The 5876-nt window shown below is 41.5% G+C and overlaps 1 long non-coding RNA gene across 1 annotated transcript; it reads right to left on the minus strand.

Annotated features, from left to right (window-relative positions):
- Window positions 1-3054: 3054 nt before the first annotated feature.
- Window positions 3055-5876, minus strand: LOC112562242. Its single transcript, XR_003098823.1, has 3 exons — window positions 5816-5876; window positions 5459-5545; window positions 3055-3313 (listed from the first exon to the last, which is right to left on the minus strand). It is a non-coding gene; the product is annotated as an uncharacterized LOC112562242 (long non-coding RNA).

A 5876-nucleotide genomic window follows, 5' to 3' on the forward strand; every position in this document is an offset into this window, starting at 1 on the left:
ACATTCCACTGGTCAACACATTCATGTTACAATTACAACATTCATGTTACTGAAATAAAATTCTTATTTCTCATTCTTATCAATTTCTATGTGCTCCAAACAAAATGTAAAAGTGTCTCTCTTGTTTTGATAATCTGCAATAATTATTGTGCACATGATGACATGCAGGCTATTATTAATTGACTAATAGTTAATACCTGTACAAAAACAAGTCCTAGACTACATTTGGTTGCCTGTCTCTTGTACAACTGTTCGGGGGCAGCTCTGGGGAGTGTCCAGCAGTAGTTAGACAGCATGGTAGTGGACAATTTTCATTGCTATCTTTCTTCCATTGTTGATGAAGACGTTGGCCATGCTCATCCCTAACCATACCATAGTTGTCAGAAAAAAAAATGTAGATGGAAATGAAGTGAATCTTTAGAAACATCTTGCAGCCAAGTTTCTGATACTGCTTCAGCAGGACTTCCACTAGTTCCTTGTACTATTCTTCTGTAACATTCCCCAGTTTTGGGAGGTACAGTTTGTAAGGGACACTGTAAATTTGCGTGACCATCCATCGGTGGAAGTCACGCCGCCTACCGTTGCTGATTTTTGAAGAAAAAGGAATATTTATTTAAAGTCTGATCAAGCAAAAATAAATAAATTAAAAGATGTAACGATTATTTGTTGACTCATGGAGTCATTGTCATGTCACATGTAATGTCACAACGATCAACAAAGGACATAATCTTGTGAACTGAAAATAAATGATTAGAAAAGCCTCAGGGTAGTTCAAATCTGTCCACTCAGATGTGTGCTACGGTTGGACTCTTGTAAGAGCAATTATTTGTGTAAAGTTCATTACTCAGGACTGGTTGCAATTTAATGTTTAAATACTCATATCTACAGCTTGGAGCTTTGTCCTCTGTAAGTCCCCCGCCGACCAGGTGACAGACTCACAGGTGCCCTGTCTTGTCCAGTTACAGTCAGCTCTGTGTAGCATGTAATGACGACTGTCTGTCTGTCCCTCCCTCTGCAGGTGTGTGTGTGTGTGCGTGCGTGCGTGCGTGCGTGCGTGCGTGTGTGTGTGTGTGTGTGTGTGTGAGTGTGTGTGTGTGTGTGTGTGTGTGTGTGTGTGTGTGTGTGTGTGTGTGTGTGTGTGAATTATTTCTATAACATCAAAGTTGTGTTGACTAGATGTTTGATCTTCCACCAAGAAAGGAGACAGTCGCCTTTGTCACACTCATCAGTGGTCCTGTCAATGATGTTCTTCCGGTCCTTCCTGTCTGCATCTGATACGAAAGCAGGAAATATCACAAAGCACCTACAGTTCCATCTTTACTGTGTCTCTTGGTGTAGTAAGTCTTCAAACTGTGCTAAAGGTGCCACTAAGACAAAGACAGAAAGATAGAGGTCCTCCATCTTGTCCTCTCTAACAGTACCAGTGAACTTCCTGTTGACACGAGGACATGCACTTTCTCTCTAGACATGCACGATGTATTTATAGTAAAGACTACACAAACACTATTGTCACTACTACACCCGGGTAGCATCCCATCTACATCACCTGCATGGTGGTAATTGTATTGTAGCAGCTTCATGTACCCATACTTCACAACCACAGACAAGCACAGGTCAAAGTAGGGTCTCAAACAGATTGAAACAAAGGGATGGCAAACACACACACACAGACACACACACACACACACACACACACACACACACACACACACACACACACACACACACACACACACACACACACACACACACACATACACACACACACACACACAGACACACACACACAACACACACACACACACAACACACACACACACACACACACACACACACACACACACAGACAGTGCTCCATAAATATTTTCTCTATTACAGAAAATATTACCAAACTACGACTACATGCAGAGAAAACACAAATAACTTGAGAGGAAATAATTAGGAAGAAGATTTGACTGATGTGAATCACGATCACACTTGTGCAATTGAAACTAATAATTTTAAAAGAAAATATGAGGACTGAAAGAATAGAGTACATGCAATGAGGCAAGAATGGAAGTTTACATGAAAAGGTGGAGAAAAGAGAAAAGGTGTCTGTGTTAAATAACTTGTGTTTATTTATTCAATACTTAGAGATTATTTCCGAGTCTTTGTTGCAACATCAACGTTTGTAGACGATCATGTAGACGAGCGATGATTAGTCTGCTAATAATTCAGGGATTTTTATCCTTTTCCTACAAGCAACATGTTCTCGTTATCAACCTACATTCGCGGGAGACATTCGGAGATTTCGTCTCTTAAATATTAATAGTAAAAATAATTTTATTTCACTCAAAACATCCTTGTGGTGGAGTCGCTTACATCGTGGTTTCGACTCGCAATATTTCGGTTACAACTGCTCGCATGCTGAATGTAGGACTGATGATAGACATCTGACATCTGTCGCTGTCATCGTCAGCTGGTCACACTCACCTCTAGTCAGGACTGAGTAATACAGATCATAAAGACACTCACAAGTGTGTGTGTGTGCGTTAGTGGGTGTGTTTGTTTGTGTGTGTGTGTGTGTGTGTGTGTGTGTGTGTGTGTGTGTGTGTGTGTGTGTGTGTGACTGTGTTTGTTTGTGTTTGTGTGTGTGTTTGTGTGCGTTAGTGTGTGTGTGTGTGTGTGTGTGCAACACGACTTGTAGGACAGAAAGGTGCCTGCTAACAATTTCCTCCAAGATTATTTTATATTGTACATGTGAAGGACTATCGCAGCCGTTATTTTCACGGTTTTTGATTTTTTCCTGAATTGTTACATAGGGAAAGTAGAAAGAGATTGAGAGAGAAGAAGAAATGAAGAGAAAGAGAAAGAAATGCAACAGATTCACACGAGAAATTCAAAGATAAACAAATATAGCAAACAATGCAACAGTACATCCCAGAGAGAGAGAAAGACAGAGAGAGAGAGAGAGAACAGCAAAGTCAACAACACATTCATGCTAAAATGTCCTGAAAGGGTAAATAAAATATTTTACAAACGTGTTTTCAATATGACAGACATAAAAATGTTCCAGCTTTTTCAATAACTGTTTATTGCTTGTGTTGATTACTACAGGCAAGGTGTTGTCCTGTATATAATACAATTCATATCTTATTTATTCAGCACGAGATGTGTACACAGCCTGTCATTTAATTTATGACGACAGCGAAAGGTCCACAAGAACAAGGTCCTATGAAGTCACATGTACAGGGGCCAGATACTAGTGTACGGACAACAGAGTTCGTCTCTCCTTTAGTCAGCACACCAAAAAGACTCGGATTCATAGCATTCGCTGAAAAAAGGAAAGATAGACTGATAAAACAAACCGATGCAAGTTCTATCAAAACATGTTGAAACCCTAAATCAGCGGTTCTCAACCTGTGGGGCGCGACCCCCTGGGGGGTCGCGACGTGCCTACAAGGGGGTCGCGAAGGTGGTCATTTTTTAAAAAAAGTTTTTTTATACTGGTATTAGTGAAATTAGTTTACATTGTGTAACTGAGTGGTGTGGGGGCTCAAACTCCAAATCTCTTCTCCCTATTCAAGTACACTGTCTCGGCAATGCAGTGACTTCTCACTTCCAAAACTCAAAACACAATCCCCTCTCAACAATTAAGCCTCCAATCTCCATCCTCTCACATTTTGCCCTCTCTCTTCCCCAATCTCTCATCGCTGACTCCCCTCTCCCTCTCCAGTCACACCTCTCTTTTTTTTAAAAACATCTAAAAGGCACGCATTCAGGAAACGTCCATCATTCACACCCTTTCATTCGCACGTGCTCAGTCCTAGTACTCTATAGGTCCCTGACAGAAGGCCATGACCAGACAAGGGAAGGACACCACCATATTACAAACAACTGACAAGATGAATGCTTTCGTCCGAAAAATTTCGTTGTGGACGCAAAAGATACGCCAAGAAAATATTTTTGATATGTTTCCGTGCTTGTGTAAGTGCAAGGCTGACGTTAACTTGAATCTTGATCAGGTGAAGAATGTAATTATTGCCCATCTAAAGGGACTGCAAGAAAGGTTTCAGCATTATTTCGCTGAAACTGATGTGACTAAATACGATTGGATTCGTAATCCATTTCTGGCTGATCCTAGCACAAGCGGGTTGTCCACGCAAGAAGAAGAGCAGCTCATCGACCTTTCGAGTGACCAATCCCTGAAAATGGTCTTCCAAACAACACCAGTGGCAACATTCTGGATTAGCGTCAACGGTGAATATCCTCTCCTTTCTGAGAAAGCAATGAAAGTTCTTCTGCCATTTTCAACTTCGTATATGTGTCAGCAAGGATTTTCAGCATTGGCAGCACTGAAGTCTCAATACAGAAATCGTGTGGACGCAGAGGCTGAGCTGCGAATAGCAGTGGGTACGAACATCGACACAGGTTCGCTTCTCTATGCAACAGCAAACAGGCTCAACCTTCTCATTAATCAAAGTGAGTGTCCAATAAAATAATATTTATTAGCACCGCAGAATTTGCTTTAGTAAAATTTCATTAACAGTTATACTTCTTGCAGATACGAACTTTGTTCTTCCGTTGTTGATTTCCTCGACGCGGCGTTCTGACGGAGGTTAGCTAAGGCTCCCCCCCCCCCCCGCTCTTCCACCGACCTAGCTGGCTAAGGGGGGTCGCGGACTTACAGGTGTTCGTCAGGGGGGTCGTCACATGTAAAAGGTTGAGAACCGCTGCCCTAAATATATTTTTAGGATTATTTACTGGACACAAGAGGCAGAGAATAGTGAGAGTGAGCCAGAGCTAGCGCATACATCATAAGATGTTACTGCCTGCATCCTGGAGTGATGATGATGATGATGATGATGATGATGATGATGATGATGATGATGATTACATGATAAATTAAAAAAAATCTTCCTACAACTAACAGGACATGGACCTTTTTTTCTGTGTCTGATGCTGAGCTGCCTCATGTGTTTAAACAAGTTTATAAACCACGTGACATGCAGGTAATGTCCAGGTAATGTCCAGGTAATGTCAAGGTAATGTCCAGGTAATGTTAAGGTAATGTCAAGGCAATATACACAACATAAACATAATGAAAAGAGCTTGGCATCGCCTTTTGGTGGTTGGTAATGATGTGCTGCAGACAGCACTTTCCTTGCGAACAGGTGTTGGTGATGGTGGCGCTAGTCTCTTCCTCCCTCCCACACCTGGACAAGTCAGGTGCCCCTCCCACAGCAGGTCAACTAGGGAAGGGGGACGTTTGATGTCAAACACAGGTTTCAGGTTAAAATCTCGTGTTCACATGTTCACACAAACTTGGTAATCATCAACACCAGTGCATGCAACGGACTACGCATGCGCAGTATCATCAACATTGACAATCTCATTACATCTTAATGCATTGATGCATCTTCTATTCTGCTCATAAAACACAAGACTGATAACCTAGTCACGTGCAATCTATTTTTACCGTCTGCCGACGTGGCAAGGGACGTGGTCTGCTGACACATCACCACCAGAGCAGCCACAACGACCACCAAGCGTCCCTGCATGCTGACTGTCATCATAAACACATACAACTCTGTAAATACCAGTGAATTGTACACAACAGCAGACACACCGGACTTTGTAAACAGTTCTCATGTCATAAGACAAACCTACCAAAACATGTTCATTAGTAAACATTGAGTAAACTTCATTTATTTTTACAAGTGTGATTAAGGATGAGACAAAATGAAACATGGAGTGGATGTAAGAAACAGCACACATCAACAGTTATAATTTGATATAAGCTAATACACAATTTAAACATCTACATGACACTTACTGTTGAATGCCTCGATCCTTACTTCTACTGAGGAATTTAGAGAAAACGGTTTGCTCGCTCA

The sequence above is a fragment of the Pomacea canaliculata genome, linkage group LG4 (genome assembly GCF_003073045.1).
Source record: "Pomacea canaliculata isolate SZHN2017 linkage group LG4, ASM307304v1, whole genome shotgun sequence".
Classification (NCBI taxonomy): Eukaryota; Metazoa; Mollusca; class Gastropoda; order Architaenioglossa; family Ampullariidae; genus Pomacea; species Pomacea canaliculata.